The sequence below is a fragment of the Hyperoodon ampullatus genome (assembly GCF_949752795.1).
Source record: "Hyperoodon ampullatus genome assembly, chromosome: 8".
Taxonomy (NCBI): Eukaryota; Metazoa; Chordata; class Mammalia; order Artiodactyla; family Ziphiidae; genus Hyperoodon; species Hyperoodon ampullatus.
In genome coordinates, this window is record NC_136921.1 from 99,980,719 (window position 1) to 100,000,924 (window position 20,206).

At 35.3% G+C, this 20,206-nt stretch overlaps 1 pseudogene across 1 annotated transcript in view; it reads left to right on the top strand.

The window, feature by feature from the left end:
• Positions 1-20,206, top strand: part of LOC307057541 (coiled-coil domain-containing protein 150-like) — a 130,180-nt pseudogene that overhangs the window by 83,201 nt on the left and 26,773 nt on the right. The window contains exons 16-19 of the transcript in view: positions 13,100-13,207; positions 14,331-14,474; positions 18,155-18,283; positions 19,171-19,340. The product of the transcript in view is annotated as a coiled-coil domain-containing protein 150-like (transcript). The remainder of the gene's footprint in view (positions 1-13,099; positions 13,208-14,330; positions 14,475-18,154; positions 18,284-19,170; positions 19,341-20,206) is intronic.

The window sequence follows — 20,206 nt, forward strand, 5'->3', positions numbered from 1 at the left end:
TTTAAGGATTTTCTGTGATTTTTTTCTGCAAAACTTGTGACATCTTTTTTTTTCTGTTTTGGAGTTTGTGCGTGTGTATATATATATATATGTGTGTATATATATATATATATACACACATATATATATATATGTATATATACGTATATTTATATATATATATATATATATTTCGTTAATGAGACTTGTTTTTTTATTCTTCTGTTTTTCCTCTAGATAAAAGTTAAGCAGCTAGAAGAACAACTACATTCTTTTTCTGAAACCAGTTCACAGAACGACCATCTACGCAAGTTGAATAAGGCACTAGAGGGCAAATATGCTCAGGTGTGATTAATAGCTATAAAACAGATTGCTTCTATGTTGTTTTAATTAGCTTTTAAGAAATTGGTGACTTTCTCCCCACCTCACCGTATGATCCCAGAAAGATGAATATTCTCTCACTTGACTCAATTTATCAAAAATATTTTAAACACCCTCGATGTACAAGGTTCCACTCAACCACAGAAGAGTTCATAAAGATGCCTGAAGCAGTATTGGGACATTGAACTTGCATGCTCTAATTGCAGGATTAGGAATGTACTCGGCAGACTTTATTATAGAATAGAAGGTTATGCCTTTCAGAAACAAAATAGATTGTATTGTGAGCATGCATAGGGAACATCATCATGATGAAAGCCTCGAGAATCTCTATCATAGAGGAAGTGTTTTTTTAATTTGAACCTTAAAACTTTTGGCAGAGGTGAGGAACAAGTATCTTTGGGTTTTTAATTACAGGCGAACGCAGAACTCATTGCCAACAAGATATACTTGCAATAGCGCACTTGAAAGAGGTATTAGTAGTGAAAGTGCTTACTTGTTAGCATGGTGGCTATTGAGACTGAGACTATTGAGACTATTAACAATGATTTACAAATTTATCACATTATTTATTTTTAATTTTTAACAGTGTAAGCATGTGTAACTTCTTTAACTATAACGTTTGTGTATGTATACCCTTGGTAACCAAGCAACTAGAATGTGTCTTCAAATGGGTTCTAACAATCTGACTATACTGGTAAAGGGGACCTCATTAGATATGCTTTGTTTCTTCATGAGGACATACTTTACACTAGTATTTTCTTCATTCTGAAAGCAAAGGAACACATCTTAAAGTATATTTTCCATCCCAGCTTCATTTAGAACGTTGTGTTGTTTCTCATAGTAAAGGGGGCACTCACTGAAAAATAATTCTAGGTTTAGTTGATTTTGTCTTTTTAAATTGCTGATGCTTCCAAGAAGGAGGAAGTCTCCAGAGAGGCCTGCATCTTCAAAATTACTTTAAAGCCATAGGCCCCGTGTCAACAATGTAAAGGAACGAAGTTCATCAGTTGTTTTGCCCAGTGTTAGGCCAAACCCTACACACCATGTGACCTTTGCACCTACCGTGACTTCTGTGAGGTCTTCTCAGGAGATTGGAGACTCTGGGATCTCTCTAAAGACTCTTTTGAATGCCATTAAAACCATGGAGGGAAGACTGGAAGGTAAAATAGACATTCTTGCCTCAAGACCATTAAAAAATGATGAGTCACCAAATTTTCTTCACCGGGATTCAGTAAGTGAAGGCCACAAATTAAATCATAAGGAAATTTCAGATTTATACAACAATGAAGAAAAGTAGTAACATCTAGAAAGATAACGTTTGGAGGTGTGAGTAACAACAAGGAAAGAACTTCTTCACAAACAGCAAAAACTGATGATGTAGATCAAAACCATCATTCTGGCTATTGCATACTTAGTTTTTGATCTGGACACAGAAATGTCATATTTGGCTTAAGAGTAACCATTGAGATTTTTAATCTAATTTTCACTTTAAAAATTAATGCTAATAGTCTTAACATTTACAGTAAAATGGGTAAAGCCTGATTTTCAAGTAGAAATACATAAATAGAAGCCCTGAGAACTTGAACACTGGAAAATACTTCCCAAAGAAAACTTACTAGAGCATCCATCTTTGTTTGGTATTTAAAAATAGAAAGTACTGTAGCTTGTCTTCTAGAGTTAACTACAATTTAGACCCTTTCTGTAAGCACTTTTGCTAGTGGCCTTTTCATTTTTATAAATAATTTATAAGCACTGGTAAAATTATAAAAACTATATTCTTCCTAATGTGCTTTTCTAGAACAAAATCCAATAGGTTTTCAAAACCTTATAAGTTAGCATCTTTTGTAGTATTCTTGAATCCTTACAGAAGACGTTAAAGTATTTTTAACGTTACAGGTTAAAAGTTATAAGGAAGTATAATTTGAGGAAGATGTGGGGAAAAGGCATTCTTCTTTGCTGCTGTTTGGAGTGCCCTTTTCCTGTGGAGGACAATTTGGCTTTGTTTATCACCTTACACCCACAGTTGTACTTTTTCCTACAGATACACTAGCTTGTACATAAGACATGTTTACAAGGTTACTTTCTGAAGTATTGTTTGTTATTAGCAAAAGACTAGAAACAACCAAAATTCCATCAGTAAGAGGCTGGCTAAATAAATCATGGTATATCCATAGTTTGGAATACTGTTTGAAGATATATTTATCTTAATCATAACATATCTATTATTAGGTTAAAACAGTCAAGGTTCAGAAGAGTATACAGAGTATTTTACTATTTGTGTGCAAAAGGGTTGGGGCGATGAAGTATACATATGTATTCACTTTTGAATAGAGTCTCTCTAAAATGAATCGTAATAAATTGGCAACATTATTTTCGAGGAAGGAAACTGGGTGGCTGGGAGATTTTTCACTTTATCCTTTTGTACCTTAAGAGTAATGTGAATGTGCTACCCATCCAGAAAAAATTTATGAACATTTTATTTTCAACAGAAGTAAAAGTAGAGAAAGGATGGTCTTTTCAACAAATGTGCTAAAGCAATTGGGTATCATATGCAGAAACAAAAAAACAAAATACCTTTGATCCATACCTCTTACCATATATAAAAATTAACTCAAAATGGATGAAAGCCCTAAAGGTAAAACTTAAAACTGTAAAACTTCTGAAACATAGGATGAAACCATTGTGATCTTGGATTACACTAAGATTTCTTAGATTTGACATCAAAAGCATGATCCATAAAGGAAAAAATGTAACATTGACAACGTATGCTCTTCAAAGACATTGTTAAGAAAATGACAAGCTACAGGCTGGGGGAAGAAAACATTTGCAAATCACATATCTGATAAAGGTCTTGTCTCCACACTTTATTAAAAACTCTCAAAACTCACTAAGAAGGAAAAACAATCTGAAAAAAAAAAGGCGCAAAGTATTTTATTTATTTGGTGAGCACACGTTTCACCAAAAAAGATATACGGATGATAAATAAGCACCTGAAAAGATGTTAAACATCAGTCACTAGGGAAATGCAAATTAAAACTGCAGTGAGGTACTACCACACACTATTAGAATGTCTAAGATTGAAAAACTGATTACCCCAAGTGTTAGTGAAGATGTGGAGGAACTCTCATACATTGCTGAAGGGAATGTAAAATCACTCAGCCACCCTGGAAAATAGTTTGGTAGTTTCTTTAAAAGTGAGACATACTACGACCATACAACCCAGGCATTCCACTCCTATGCATTCACCAAAGATAAATGAAAGCGTATATCTACACGAAGATCTGTATACAACTGCCCAGAGCAACTCTGCTTGTAACAGCTTAAAACTGGAACAACTCCAGTGTTCAGCAGGACACTATTCAGCAACAGAAAGGAAGAAGTATTGATATATAAAGAAGAGTGAGTGAATCTCACAATAATTGTGCTGAGTGGAAAATCGTTCAAAAATGAGTACATCAAATATGATTTCATTTATATAAAATTCTAGGAAATAAAAGTGAATTGATTGTGACAGAAAACAGGTCAGTGGTAGCCTTGGGTGGATGTGTAGGAACAGGGAGAGATAGAAGTGGGGGAAATTACAAAAAGGCATAAGGGAACTTTTGGGATAATGGAAGTGTTCATTATCATGATTATGGTTTATACATATATCAAAATTTTACACTTTGAATATACATAGCTTATTGTATTTCAACTATATCTCAGTAAGGCTGTTTTAAAAAATGTGAATGGGGCTTCCCTGGTGGCGCAGTGGTTGAGAGTCCGCCTGCCGATGCAGGGGACACGGGTTCGTGCCCCGGTCTGGGAGGATCCCACATGCCGCGGAGCGGCTGGGCCCGTGAGCCATGGCCGCTGAGCCTGCGCGTCCGGAGCCTGTGCTCCGCAAGGGGAGAGGCCACAACAGTGAGAGGCCCGCGAACCACAAAAAGAAAAAAAAAAAAAAAAAAATGTGAATGTATTATACTAAAATTAATTATTTTTAAATGTTTAAAATAACATTCTTGAAATGACAAAAGCAGTAGCGATAGAGAACAAATTACTGGTTGCCAGGGGACCTGGGATGAGTTTGGGGGAGGGTGTGAACACAGAGAAGTAGCACAAGTGAGTTCTTTGCGGCAGTGGAGCAGTTCTGTATCTTGATTGTCGTGATCACAGGAATATGTGCATGGGGTCAAATTACATAGAGCTACGTGCATGTGTGCATACACAGATGAATGCAGGTTAAAAAAATGGTGAAGGGCTTCCCTGGTGGCGCAGTGGTTGAGAGTCCGCCTGCCGATGCAGGGGACGCGGGTTCGTGCCCCGGTCCGGGAAGATCCCACATGCCGCGGAGCGGCTGGGCCTGTGATCCATGGCCGCTGAGCCTGCGTGTCCGGAGCCTGTGCTCCGCAACGGGAGAGGCCACAACAGTGAGAGGCCGACGTACCACACACACACACACAAAAAGTTCCATTTCATCCATTTCTTAGGTGTCTCACAGTTTCTATAGTGTTATGTTTTTATAGTTTTATATTAGAAAATATATGTAAGGGGCAATATTAGGGTAGGAGATTAAGAAGTACAGACTACTGTGTATAAAATAAGCTACAAGGATATATTGTACATTACATGGAATATAGCCGATATTTTATAATAACTATAAATGGAGTATAATCTTTAAAAATTGTGAATCCCTATGTTGTATAGTTGAAACTTACATAATATTATAAATCAACTCTACCTCAATTTTTAAAAATATGTATCTATATATATTTAGATCATTTGAAACAGTAGGAGGATATGACCTTGACCTAAATACTGGTATTTCCGAGACTGCCTGGTAAGCTAGCTGTGGAAGCTCCTTGGATTTTAATGACACAGAAACATCAGGTCTCTGAGGGCAGCAGGATTTATTTGCTTCTGTGTTCTTCCCCATTTCAGTGTCCTGAATTAGAAATTCTTCCAGAAAAGAAACCCAGTATAAAAAGTAAAGTGCTTTATAGATGAGAACATGCCATCTGACAAGTTTCAGGGCATTTTATTGAGTACTCTGAGGCTGGGGGTAGCGTCAGTTACCTGAGAAATATTGTGGAATAAGGATATTCTGTGTTTTGTTTGAAGAGAGGCAAATCGAAAATTCTTGAGTGTTCATCAGTATTTTCCACTGAGTTCTAAGGTTAACAGCAGTTTGCTTACGTTTAAAATGAGAATAAGTGTTGCATCAATACCTCTCTTTAGAGGCAGCCATTCTAATTCTGAACCTTAAGTGAATACACTTAAGGGGGAGCCATGGAACATGTTTTATACTGTACACTGTGGAAAAGAGCACCAGAAACAGGCAAAGATGAGAAAAAGGATTCTGCTGATGGAACAAGAGAGATTTCCTAAGACAAAATGTGTTTTCATGTAGCCTTTCTAAAAAAAACGAAGTATTAGCACTCAAATTTTAACAGTGCTTGAAAACAATCAGTGGCTACAACCAAGAGGCGTTTGCCCTTCAGAGGTGGGAAACAAGAAAAGATACTGAGAGAGGAAAAAGTTGATTTAAATTAAAAATTTTGGATGAATTTTTTTCTGATTCAGAGATAAGCTCAGTAATGTTAATTGTCGATTTGTATTGAGAGGGTTGGGAATAAGAGGAAGAAAATGTAGAAAAACACACAATTTGGAGATTTGTGAGTAAATATTAATGATTTTATTCCCCCAAATCATCTTTTCTTTAAAGTGAAAGATGTGAGTAGTCAGCTTTATGAGTTAGTTTTCAAATATAATTCAGCCTATAAGAATTCTGTTAATTCAACTTTCGTAATTCTCTGTGGGTAAACACAAGACTCTTGTCTCCTTACATATTGACAATTCTAATTATCCGTACTCAGAAAGGGTTTTGAATACTAGATACCACAATTTCTTTAAAATTGAAATATTTTACCCACAAAGTCTCACTGTTATATTCATGAGTCATGTTAATTTGGACTTTCCATAAATGCTATAAACCAAATGAATTATCTCAGTACATGTATAAGGCTATAGCCTATTTTATTTGTTGAAATAGCTATTTTAGTAGAAGTAGCGTCATTAGAAAATCAGGATCGCTTTTTACAAGGTTTAAGGATTTTCTGTGATTTTTTTCTGCAAAACTTGTGACATCTTTTTTTTTCTGTTTTGGAGTTTGTGCATGTGTATATATATATATATGTGTGTATATATATATATATATATACACACACATATATATATATGTATATATACGTATATTTATATATATATATATATATTTCGTTAATGAGACTTGTTTTTTTATTCTTCTGTTTTTCCTCTAGATAAAAGTTAAGCAGCTAGAAGAACAACTACATTCTTTTTCTGAAACCAGTTCACAGAACGACCATCTACGCAAGTTGAATAAGGCACTAGAGGGCAAATATGCTCAGGTGTGATTAATAGCTATAAAACAGATTGCTTCTATGTTGTTTTAATTAGCTTTTAAGAAATTGGTGACTTTCTCCCCACCTCACCGTATGATCCCAGAAAGATGAATATTCTCTCACTTGACTCAATTTATCAAAAATATTTTAAACACCCTCGATGTACAAGGTTCCACTCAACCACAGAAGAGTTCATAAAGATGCCTGAAGCAGTATTGGGACATTGAACTTGCATGCTCTAATTGCAGGATTAGGAATGTACTCGGCAGACTTTATTATAGAATAGAAGGTTATGCCTTTCAGAAACAAAATAGATTGTATTGTGAGCATGCATAGGGAACATCATCATGATGAAAGCCTCGAGAATCTCTATCATAGAGGAAGTGTTTTTTTAATTTGAACCTTAAAACTTTTGGCAGAGGTGAGGAACAAGTATCTTTGGGTTTTTAATTACAGGCGAACGCAGAACTCATTGCCAACAAGATATACTTGCAATAGCGCACTTGAAAGAGGTATTAGTAGTGAAAGTGCTTACTTGTTAGCATGGTGGCTATTGAGACTGAGACTATTGAGACTATTAACAATGATTTACAAATTTATCACATTATTTATTTTTAATTTTTAACAGTGTAAGCATGTGTAACTTCTTTAACTATAACGTTTGTGTATGTATACCCTTGGTAACCAAGCAACTAGAATGTGTCTTCAAATGGGTTCTAACAATCTGACTATACTGGTAAAGGGGACCTCATTAGATATGCTTTGTTTCTTCATGAGGACATACTTTACACTAGTATTTTCTTCATTCTGAAAGCAAAGGAACACATCTTAAAGTATATTTTCCATCCCAGCTTCATTTAGAACGTTGTGTTGTTTCTCATAGTAAAGGGGGCACTCACTGAAAAATAATTCTAGGTTTAGTTGATTTTGTCTTTTTAAATTGCTGATGCTTCCAAGAAGGAGGAAGTCTCCAGAGAGGCCTGCATCTTCAAAATTACTTTAAAGCCATAGGCCCCGTGTCAACAATGTAAAGGAACGAAGTTCATCAGTTGTTTGGCCCAGTGTTAGGCCAAACCCTACACACCATGTGACCTTTGCACCTACCGTGACTTCTGTGAGGTCTTCTCAGGAGATTGGAGACTCTGGGATCTCTCTAAAGACTCTTTTGAATGCCATTAAAACCATGGAGGGAAGACTGGAAGGTAAAATAGACATTCTTGCCTCAAGACCATTAAAAAATGATGAGTCACCAAATTTTCTTCACCGGGATTCAGTAAGTGAAGGCCACAAATTAAATCATAAGGAAATTTCAGATTTATACAACAATGAAGAAAAGTAGTAACATCTAGAAAGATAACGTTTGGAGGTGTGAGTAACAACAAGGAAAGAACTTCTTCACAAACAGCAAAAACTGATGATGTAGATCAAAACCATCATTCTGGCTATTGCATACTTAGTTTTTGATCTGGACACAGAAATGTCATATTTGGCTTAAGAGTAACCATTGAGATTTTTAATCTAATTTTCACTTTAAAAATTAATGCTAATAGTCTTAACATTTACAGTAAAATGGGTAAAGCCTGATTTTCAAGTAGAAATACATAAATAGAAGCCCTGAGAACTTGAACACTGGAAAATACTTCCCAAAGAAAACTTACTAGAGCATCCATCTTTGTTTGGTATTTAAAAATAGAAAGTACTGTAGCTTGTCTTCTAGAGTTAACTACAATTTAGACCCTTTCTGTAAGCACTTTTGCTAGTGGCCTTTTCATTTTTATAAATAATTTATAAGCACTGGTAAAATTATAAAAACTATATTCTTCCTAATGTGCTTTTCTAGAACAAAATCCAATAGGTTTTCAAAACCTTATAAGTTAGCATCTTTTGTAGTATTCTTGAATCCTTACAGAAGACGTTAAAGTATTTTTAACGTTACAGGTTAAAAGTTATAAGGAAGTATAATTTGAGGAAGATGTGGGGAAAAGGCATTCTTCTTTGCTGCTGTTTGGAGTGCCCTTTTCCTGTGGAGGACAATTTGGCTTTGTTTATCACCTTACACCCACAGTTGTACTTTTTCCTACAGATACACTAGCTTGTACATAAGACATGTTTACAAGGTTACTTTCTGAAGTATTGTTTGTTATTAGCAAAAGACTAGAAACAACCAAAATTCCATCAGTAAGAGGCTGGCTAAATAAATCATGGTATATCCATAGTTTGGAATACTGTTTGAAGATATATTTATCTTAATCATAACATATCTATTATTAGGTTAAAACAGTCAAGGTTCAGAAGAGTATACAGAGTATTTTACTATTTGTGTGCAAAAGGGTTGGGGCGATGAAGTATACATATGTATTCACTTTTGAATAGAGTCTCTCTAAAATGAATCGTAATAAATTGGCAACATTATTTTCGAGGAAGGAAACTGGGTGGCTGGGAGATTTTTCACTTTATCCTTTTGTACCTTAAGAGTAATGTGAATGTGCTACCCATCCAGAAAAAATTTATGAACATTTTATTTTCAACAGAAGTAAAAGTAGAGAAAGGATGGTCTTTTCAACAAATGTGCTAAAGCAATTGGGTATCATATGCAGAAACAAAAAAACAAAATACCTTTGATCCATACCTCTTACCATATATAAAAATTAACTCAAAATGGATGAAAGCCCTAAAGGTAAAACTTAAAACTGTAAAACTTCTGAAACATAGGATGAAACCATTGTGATCTTGGATTACACTAAGATTTCTTAGATTTGACATCAAAAGCATGATCCATAAAGGAAAAAATGTAACATTGACAACGTATGCTCTTCAAAGACATTGTTAAGAAAATGACAAGCTACAGGCTGGGGGAAGAAAACATTTGCAAATCACATATCTGATAAAGGTCTTGTCTCCACACTTTATTAAAAACTCTCAAAACTCACTAAGAAGGAAAAACAATCTGAAAAAAAAAAGGCGCAAAGTATTTTATTTATTTGGTGAGCACACGTTTCACCAAAAAAGATATACGGATGATAAATAAGCACCTGAAAAGATGTTAAACATCAGTCATTAGGGAAATGCAAATTAAAACTGCAGTGAGGTACTACCACACACTATTAGAATGTCTAAGATTGAAAAACTGATTACCCCAAGTGTTAGTGAAGATGTGGAGGAACTCTCATACATTGCTGAAGGGAATGTAAAATCACTCAGCCACCCTGGAAAATAGTTTGGTAGTTTCTTTAAAAGTGAGACATACTACGACCATACAACCCAGGCATTCCACTCCTATGCATTCACCAAAGATAAATGAAAGCGTATATCTACACGAAGATCTGTATACAACTGCCCAGAGCAACTCTGCTTGTAACAGCTTAAAACTGGAACAACTCCAGTGTTCAGCAGGACACTATTCAGCAACAGAAAGGAAGAAGTATTGATATATAAAGAAGAGTGAGTGAATCTCACAATAATTGTGCTGAGTGGAAAATCGTTCAAAAATGAGTACATCAAATATGATTTCATTTATATAAAATTCTAGGAAATAAAAGTGAATTGATTGTGACAGAAAACAGGTCAGTGGTAGCCTTGGGTGGATGTGTAGGAACAGGGAGAGATAGAAGTGGGGGAAATTACAAAAAGGCATAAGGGAACTTTTGGGATAATGGAAGTGTTCATTATCATGATTATGGTTTATACATATATCAAAATTTTACACTTTGAATATACATAGCTTATTGTATTTCAACTATATCTCAGTAAGGCTGTTTTAAAAAATGTGAATGGGGCTTCCCTGGTGGCGCAGTGGTTGAGAGTCCGCCTGCCGATGCAGGGGACACGGGTTCGTGCCCCGGTCTGGGAGGATCCCACATGCCGCGGAGCGGCTGGGCCCGTGAGCCATGGCCGCTGAGCCTGCGCGTCCGGAGCCTGTGCTCCGCAAGGGGAGAGGCCACAACAGTGAGAGGCCCGCGAACCACAAAAAGAAAAAAAAAAAAAAAATGTGAATGTATTATACTAAAATTAATTATTTTTAAATGTTTAAAATAACATTCTTGAAATGACAAAAGCAGTAGCGATAGAGAACAAATTACTGGTTGCCAGGGGACCTGGGATGAGTTTGGGGGAGGGTGTGAACACAGAGAAGTAGCACAAGTGAGTTCTTTGCGGCAGTGGAGCAGTTCTGTATCTTGATTGTCGTGATCACAGGAATATGTGCATGGGGTCAAATTACATAGAGCTACGTGCATGTGTGCATACACAGATGAATGCAGGTTAAAAAAATGGTGAAGGGCTTCCCTGGTGGCGCAGTGGTTGAGAGTCCGCCTGCCGATGCAGGGGACGCGGGTTCGTGCCCCGGTCCGGGAAGATCCCACATGCCGCGGAGCGGCTGGGCCTGTGATCCATGGCCGCTGAGCCTGCGTGTCCGGAGCCTGTGCTCCGCAACGGGAGAGGCCACAACAGTGAGAGGCCGACGTACCACACACACACACACAAAAAGTTCCATTTCATCCATTTCTTAGGTGTCTCACAGTTTCTATAGTGTTATGTTTTTATAGTTTTATATTAGAAAATATATGTAAGGGGCAATATTAGGGTAGGAGATTAAGAAGTACAGACTACTGTGTATAAAATAAGCTACAAGGATATATTGTACATTACATGGAATATAGCCGATATTTTATAATAACTATAAATGGAGTATAATCTTTAAAAATTGTGAATCCCTATGTTGTATAGTTGAAACTTACATAATATTATAAATCAACTCTACCTCAATTTTTAAAAATATGTATCTATATATATTTAGATCATTTGAAACAGTAGGAGGATATGACCTTGACCTAAATACTGGTATTTCCGAGACTGCCTGGTAAGCTAGCTGTGGAAGCTACTTGGATTTTAATGACACAGAAACATCAGGTCTCTGAGGGCAGCAGGATTTATTTGCTTCTGTGTTCTTCCCCATTTCAGTGTCCTGAATTAGAAATTCTTCCAGAAAAGAAACCCAGTATAAAAAGTAAAGTGCTTTATAGATGAGAACATGCCATCTGACAAGTTTCAGGGCATTTTATTGAGTACTCTGAGGCTGGGGGTAGCGTCAGTTACCTGAGAAATATTGTGGAATAAGGATATTCTGTGTTTTGTTTGAAGAGAGGCAAATCGAAAATTCTTGAGTGTTCATCAGTATTTTCCACTGAGTTCTAAGGTTAACAGCAGTTTGCTTACGTTTAAAATGAGAATAAGTGTTGCATCAATACCTCTCTTTAGAGGCAGCCATTCTAATTCTGAACCTTAAGTGAATACACTTAAGGGGGAGCCATGGAACATGTTTTATACTGTACACTGTGGAAAAGAGCACCAGAAACAGGCAAAGATGAGAAAAAGGATTCTGCTGATGGAACAAGAGAGATTTCCTAAGACAAAATGTGTTTTCATGTAGCCTTTCTAAAAAAAACGAAGTATTAGCACTCAAATTTTAACAGTGCTTGAAAACAATCAGTGGCTACAACCAAGAGGCGTTTGCCCTTCAGAGGTGGGAAACAAGAAAAGATACTGAGAGAGGAAAAAGTTGATTTAAATTAAAAATTTTGGATGAATTTTTTTCTGATTCAGAGATAAGCTCAGTAATGTTAATTGTCGATTTGTATTGAGAGGGTTGGGAATAAGAGGAAGAAAATGTAGAAAAACACACAATTTGGAGATTTGTGAGTAAATATTAATGATTTTATTCCCCCAAATCATCTTTTCTTTAAAGTGAAAGATGTGAGTAGTCAGCTTTATGAGTTAGTTTTCAAATATAATTCAGCCTATAAGAATTCTGTTAATTCAACTTTCGTAATTCTCTGTGGGTAAACACAAGACTCTTGTCTCCTTACATATTGACAATTCTAATTATCCGTACTCAGAAAGGGTTTTGAATACTAGATACCACAATTTCTTTAAAATTGAAATATTTTACCCACAAAGTCTCACTGTTATATTCATGAGTCATGTTAATTTGGACTTTCCATAAATGCTATAAACCAAATGAATTATCTCAGTACATGTATAAGGCTATAGCCTATTTTATTTGTTGAAATAGCTATTTTAGTAGAAGTAGCGTCATTAGAAAATCAGGATCGCTTTTTACAAGGTTTAAGGATTTTCTGTGATTTTTTTCTGCAAAACTTGTGACATCTTTTTTTTTCTGTTTTGGAGTTTGTGCATGTGTATATATATATATATGTGTGTATATATATATATATATATACACACACATATATATATATGTATATATACGTATATTTATATATATATATATATATTTCGTTAATGAGACTTGTTTTTTTATTCTTCTGTTTTTCCTCTAGATAAAAGTTAAGCAGCTAGAAGAACAACTACATTCTTTTTCTGAAACCAGTTCACAGAACGACCATCTACGCAAGTTGAATAAGGCACTAGAGGGCAAATATGCTCAGGTGTGATTAATAGCTATAAAACAGATTGCTTCTATGTTGTTTTAATTAGCTTTTAAGAAATTGGTGACTTTCTCCCCACCTCACCGTATGATCCCAGAAAGATGAATATTCTCTCACTTGACTCAATTTATCAAAAATATTTTAAACACCCTCGATGTACAAGGTTCCACTCAACCACAGAAGAGTTCATAAAGATGCCTGAAGCAGTATTGGGACATTGAACTTGCATGCTCTAATTGCAGGATTAGGAATGTACTCGGCAGACTTTATTATAGAATAGAAGGTTATGCCTTTCAGAAACAAAATAGATTGTATTGTGAGCATGCATAGGGAACATCATCATGATGAAAGCCTCGAGAATCTCTATCATAGAGGAAGTGTTTTTTTAATTTGAACCTTAAAACTTTTGGCAGAGGTGAGGAACAAGTATCTTTGGGTTTTTAATTACAGGCGAACGCAGAACTCATTGCCAACAAGATATACTTGCAATAGCGCACTTGAAAGAGGTATTAGTAGTGAAAGTGCTTACTTGTTAGCATGGTGGCTATTGAGACTGAGACTATTGAGACTATTAACAATGATTTACAAATTTATCACATTATTTATTTTTAATTTTTAACAGTGTAAGCATGTGTAACTTCTTTAACTATAACGTTTGTGTATGTATACCCTTGGTAACCAAGCAACTAGAATGTGTCTTCAAATGGGTTCTAACAATCTGACTATACTGGTAAAGGGGACCTCATTAGATATGCTTTGTTTCTTCATGAGGACATACTTTACACTAGTATTTTCTTCATTCTGAAAGCAAAGGAACACATCTTAAAGTATATTTTCCATCCCAGCTTCATTTAGAACGTTGTGTTGTTTCTCATAGTAAAGGGGGCACTCACTGAAAAATAATTCTAGGTTTAGTTGATTTTGTCTTTTTAAATTGCTGATGCTTCCAAGAAGGAGGAAGTCTCCAGAGAGGCCTGCATCTTCAAAATTACTTTAAAGCCATAGGCCCCGTGTCAACAATGTAAAGGAACGAAGTTCATCAGTTGTTTGGCCCAGTGTTAGGCCAAACCCTACACACCATGTGACCTTTGCACCTACCGTGACTTCTGTGAGGTCTTCTCAGGAGATTGGAGACTCTGGGATCTCTCTAAAGACTCTTTTGAATGCCATTAAAACCATGGAGGGAAGACTGGAAGGTAAAATAGACATTCTTGCCTCAAGACCATTAAAAAATGATGAGTCACCAAATTTTCTTCACCGGGATTCAGTAAGTGAAGGCCACAAATTAAATCATAAGGAAATTTCAGATTTATACAACAATGAAGAAAAGTAGTAACATCTAGAAAGATAACGTTTGGAGGTGTGAGTAACAACAAGGAAAGAACTTCTTCACAAACAGCAAAAACTGATGATGTAGATCAAAACCATCATTCTGGCTATTGCATACTTAGTTTTTGATCTGGACACAGAAATGTCATATTTGGCTTAAGAGTAACCATTGAGATTTTTAATCTAATTTTCACTTTAAAAATTAATGCTAATAGTCTTAACATTTACAGTAAAATGGGTAAAGCCTGATTTTCAAGTAGAAATACATAAATAGAAGCCCTGAGAACTTGAACACTGGAAAATACTTCCCAAAGAAAACTTACTAGAGCATCCATCTTTGTTTGGTATTTAAAAATAGAAAGTACTGTAGCTTGTCTTCTAGAGTTAACTACAATTTAGACCCTTTCTGTAAGCACTTTTGCTAGTGGCCTTTTCATTTTTATAAATAATTTATAAGCACTGGTAAAATTATAAAAACTATATTCTTCCTAATGTGCTTTTTTAGAACAAAATCCAATAGGTTTTCAAAACCTTATAAGTTAGCATCTTTTGTAGTATTCTTGAATCCTTACAGAAGACGTTAAAGTATTTTTAACGTTACAGGTTAAAAGTTATAAGGAAGTATAATTTGAGGAAGATGTGGGGAAAAGGCATTCTTCTTTGCTGCTGTTTGGAGTGCCCTTTTCCTGTGGAGGACAATTTGGCTTTGTTTATCACCTTACACCCACAGTTGTACTTTTTCCTACAGATACACTAGCTTGTACATAAGACATGTTTACAAGGTTACTTTCTGAAGTATTGTTTGTTATTAGCAAAAGACTAGAAACAACCAAAATTCCATCAGTAAGAGGCTGGCTAAATAAATCATGGTATATCCATAGTTTGGAATACTGTTTGAAGATATATTTATCTTAATCATAACATATCTATTATTAGGTTAAAACAGTCAAGGTTCAGAAGAGTATACAGAGTATTTTACTATTTGTGTGCAAAAGGGTTGGGGCGATGAAGTATACATATGTATTCACTTTTGAATAGAGTCTCTCTAAAATGAATCGTAATAAATTGGCAACATTATTTTCGAGGAAGGAAACTGGGTGGCTGGGAGATTTTTCACTTTATCCTTTTGTACCTTAAGAGTAATGTGAATGTGCTACCCATCCAGAAAAAATTTATGAACATTTTATTTTCAACAGAAGTAAAAGTAGAGAAAGGATGGTCTTTTCAACAAATGTGCTAAAGCAATTGGGTATCATATGCAGAAACAAAAAAACAAAATACCTTTGATCCATACCTCTTACCATATATAAAAATTAACTCAAAATGGATGAAAGCCCTAAAGGTAAAACTTAAAACTGTAAAACTTCTGAAACATAGGATGAAACCATTGTGATCTTGGATTACACTAAGATTTCTTAGATTTGACATCAAAAGCATGATCCATAAAGGAAAAAATGTAACATTGACAACGTATGCTCTTCAAAGACATTGTTAAGAAAATGACAAGCTACAGGCTGGGGGAAGAAAACATTTGCAAATCACATATCTGATAAAGGTCTTGTCTCCACACTTTATTAAAAACTCTCAAAACTCACTAAGAAGGAAAAACAATCTGAAAAAAAAAAGGCGCAAAGTATTTTATTTATTTGGTGAGCACACGTTTCACCAAAAAAGATATACGGATGATAAATAAGCACCTGAAAAGATGTTAAACATCAGTCATTAGGGAAATGCAAATTAAAACTGCAGTGAGGTACTACCACACACTATTAGAATGTCTAAGATTGAAAAACTGATTACCCCAAGTGTTAGTGAAGATGTGGAGGAACTCTCATACATTGCTGAAGGGAATGTAAAATCACTCAGCCACTCTGGAAAATAGTTTGGTAGTTTCTTTAAAAGTGAGACATACTACGACCATACAACCCAGGCATTCCACTCCTATGCATTCACCAAAGATGAATGAAAGCGTATATCTACACGAAGATCTGTATACAACTGCCCAGAGCAGCTCTACTTGTAACAGCTTAAAACTGGAACAACTCCAGTGTTCAGCAGAACACTATTCAGCAACAGAAAGGAAGAAGTATTGATATATAAAGAAGAGTGAGTGAATCTCACAATAATTGTGCTGAGTGGAAAATCGTTCAAAAATGAGTACATCAAATATGATTTCATTTATATAAAATTCTAGGAAATAAAAGTGAATTGATTGTGACAGAAAACAGGTCAGTGGTAGCCTTGGGTGGATGTGTAGGAACAGGGAGAGATAGAAGTGGGGGAAATTACAAAAAGGCATAAGGGAACTTTTGGGATAATGGAAGTGTTCATTATCATGATTATGGTTTATACATATATCAAAATTGTACACTTTAAATATACATAGCTTATTGTATTTCAACTATATCTCAGTAAGGCTGTTTTAAAAAATGTGAATGTATTATACTAAAATTAATTATTTTTAAATGTTTAAAATAACATTCTTGAAATGACAAAAGCAGTAGCGATAGAGAACAAATTACTGGTTGCCAGGGGACATGGGATGAGTTTGGGGGAGGGTGTGAACACAGAGAAGTAGCACAAGTGAGTTCTTTGCGGCAGTGGAGCAGTTCTGTATCTTGATTGTCGTGATCACAGGAATATGTGCATGGGGTCAAATTACATAGAGCTATGTGCATGTGTGCATACACAGATGAATGCAGGTTAAAAAAATGGTGAAGGGCTTCCCTGGTGGCGCAGTGGTTGAGAGTCCGCCTGCCAATGCAGGGGACGCGGCTTCGTGCCCCGGTCCGGGAAGATCCCACATGCCACGGAGCGGCTGGGCCTGTGATCCATGGCCGCTGAGCCTGCGTGTCCGGAGCCTGTGCTCCGCAACGGGAGAGGACACAACAGTGAGAGGCCCGTGTACTGCAAAAAAAAAAAAAAAAAAAAAAATGAAAATTGTAAGTTTTGTAGTGTAATTATTCTCATTAAAGTCAATTTCCTGGTTTTAATGTTGAACTACAATATAAGATGTCATCATTAGAAGCAGGGAAAAGAGTGCATGGGGACTCTGCACTAATTTTGTAAACTCCTGTGACTCTGTATTTCAAGATAAAGTATTTTTTAAAAGAGTAGTATTTAGAATAGTATGATGAATCTGAAACAACTGTGTAGATATACTAAAAGTATTTCAGATATGTAAAAGTCGAATACTTCTAATTAGGATTAGGACACTATTTAGAAGACTTCTGTAACACTATTTTCTTGACACTATTTAGTTCTTATTCACCTTTGCTTTTATGATATTAATTTACGTTGTATTTTCAAATTCTGTGATAATCAATTTCTCCCCCATTTTTCATCTTAGCATCATTGTCTCATCTACCTTACCTTCATTCTGCGCTGTCATAGAGATTAACATATATTACAGATTTGCCCATGTTTATTAACAGATTTTTTTTGCTTTGTAGTTTTAAGGGGGAAAACAGCTACTAAAGCTAGTTTTTATTTACAATAATATATAAGCATATTTAATTAAACATTTTAAATTTGGTTTCTAAATTGCTGTGTCTTATTCTAATTGCTGATTGACTGTTCTTTGGGAGAATCATTTATCATTTCTTTTTTTCTACTAAGGTGAAATCCATTCTTGAAAAGAAAGAACGTGAGCCCTCACGAGTTGTGAAGGGTCGTGCTGCAGCCCTGAAAGAGAGTCAGAAGTTGAAACATGACCTCAAAGCTTTGGAGGACAGGGAGAACAAGAAGGCAAGACATCAATCCTTTCTGAAGTCTGTTACTGAAATGAAGCACTTCTGAAATCTTTCATGAGCCATATTCTTTCTTTTCTTGTTACCTTTAGTAAAACAGAATGAGGATTGATAAGAAGAGGATTTTTTTTCCTAAAGAAAGGATAACTTTAGAAGAGCTCTAAAATATTTCCTTTAAAAATACATGATTTAACTCCCAATGTTTTTTTTTCTTCCTGTCTTAAAATAATCAAAAGTCCCATTTTTTTCTGTTGAAACACATCTGACCTTGTTAATAATAACCACATACTTATGTATTATTAATGTGATATAACACTGTTAAGAGTTTATGTTAAGTCAAATTACCAAATGCTTTCTGCTTAACAGTGTGTGTACTTAGTGGGAAGAGAGGTAACATCCCAAAATTCTTTACATCAGGTGCTAGATTTTGCCCCTCTGAAGAGGGCTGTGAGTCACATCATTCTTCAGCAGCTTCCACTTATGGTCCTCTTTCCTCAGATAATTCTGATGGGCTTCAAAGGTGTTATCTTCTCCTGACCCCATGGTAAGATAGCTGAGGAGGGCTAGCACAGGCCAGTCTGGGACCACCTCTAGACCCAAGAAGCTGTTGGTCCTTATGTCTCTAGTTAATATATGTGCTGTGACACGACAATAGTTAGGATGCACTGCAGAGCTCTTCATAGGATCCATATGATCTAGGGTTTAGTTTTCTTTTTCTCAAAGTCAAAATAACTTAAGAAACAAAATAAATATAAAATATACTTTAATTATTCCTCTTAGCATTCTACCAGACCTGGTTTCCATACTCTTCTAGAAGTCATGGGACTCAGCAGAAGAATAACCAGAAAGGATCAAATATCTTTGTCTTATTTCATTTTCTATTAGGTGGGAAACTTTCAGCAACAACTGGCAGAAGCTAAAGAAGACAACTGCAAAGTTACAATCATGTTGGAGAATGTGTTGGCTTCTCACAGTAAGATGCAAGGCTCTCTGGAAAAAGTGCAAATAGAGCTTGGGCGGAGGGATGCAGAGATTGCAGGCCTCAAGAAAGAAAGGTACCAGAGATTATTTTTCTGTCTTTGTACTTGTATTTTTCTGCTGCGTTGTGGTAAAGAACAGAGTGCAGTCAACAAACAGTCATTTTCTATTGATCCCCTTGTGAAAATAAAGTAGTAAAATGGTATTTAAAGAACTAGCAAATTCAGAAAAATCTGGAATTATAAATAAAAATGATATCCAAAAATTCTCATATTTTGTAGCGATGTAAATAAGTATGTATTCTAGAAATTCATGTGATATATGCTGTTTTATCCTTGCTGTTTTCTACACCATTTATACCTGCCCTTGGGTCTACAGAATGGTAATTGTCAAGATTAAAGCCAAGTGTCTACTTCTGTTTGAATTAATTATCCATTAATTAGTATCCTATTTATTTTAGATGAATCATTCTGAGAACTACTTTTAGCCATGTTTTGTAAGTGAACTCCTTTAAGTGTTTCAAAAATTACATAAAAGTTTCCCTTTTAGGTTAATGAACAAATGGTTTGAGTTTAATCAGACCTCTAAGACATATTGTAATACATTAGTGGTGAATATTGCCTCTGTGTTATGGGAGAACAAGTGAGTTTTATATTCTTCATTGTGCTTGTTTTTTTTACATATTATGAATCTGTATTACCTCTGAACTTAAAAAAAAAGTCAAGGGGATGGTATTAAAAATTGTTTACTATTCACAATAAAATTCTGGGTAAAAAGCAGAAATCTCAACAGCAAGCCAGTCCATACAGAGGTGATATATTTTTGTACTAGTAATATATATATAGTATAAAGTTACCAGCCCATAAGTTAGTCATTAACATGTACTGATACTTTAATATATAAAGCCAAATTGAATCATAAATGGGACAAGTTTTTAATCCAT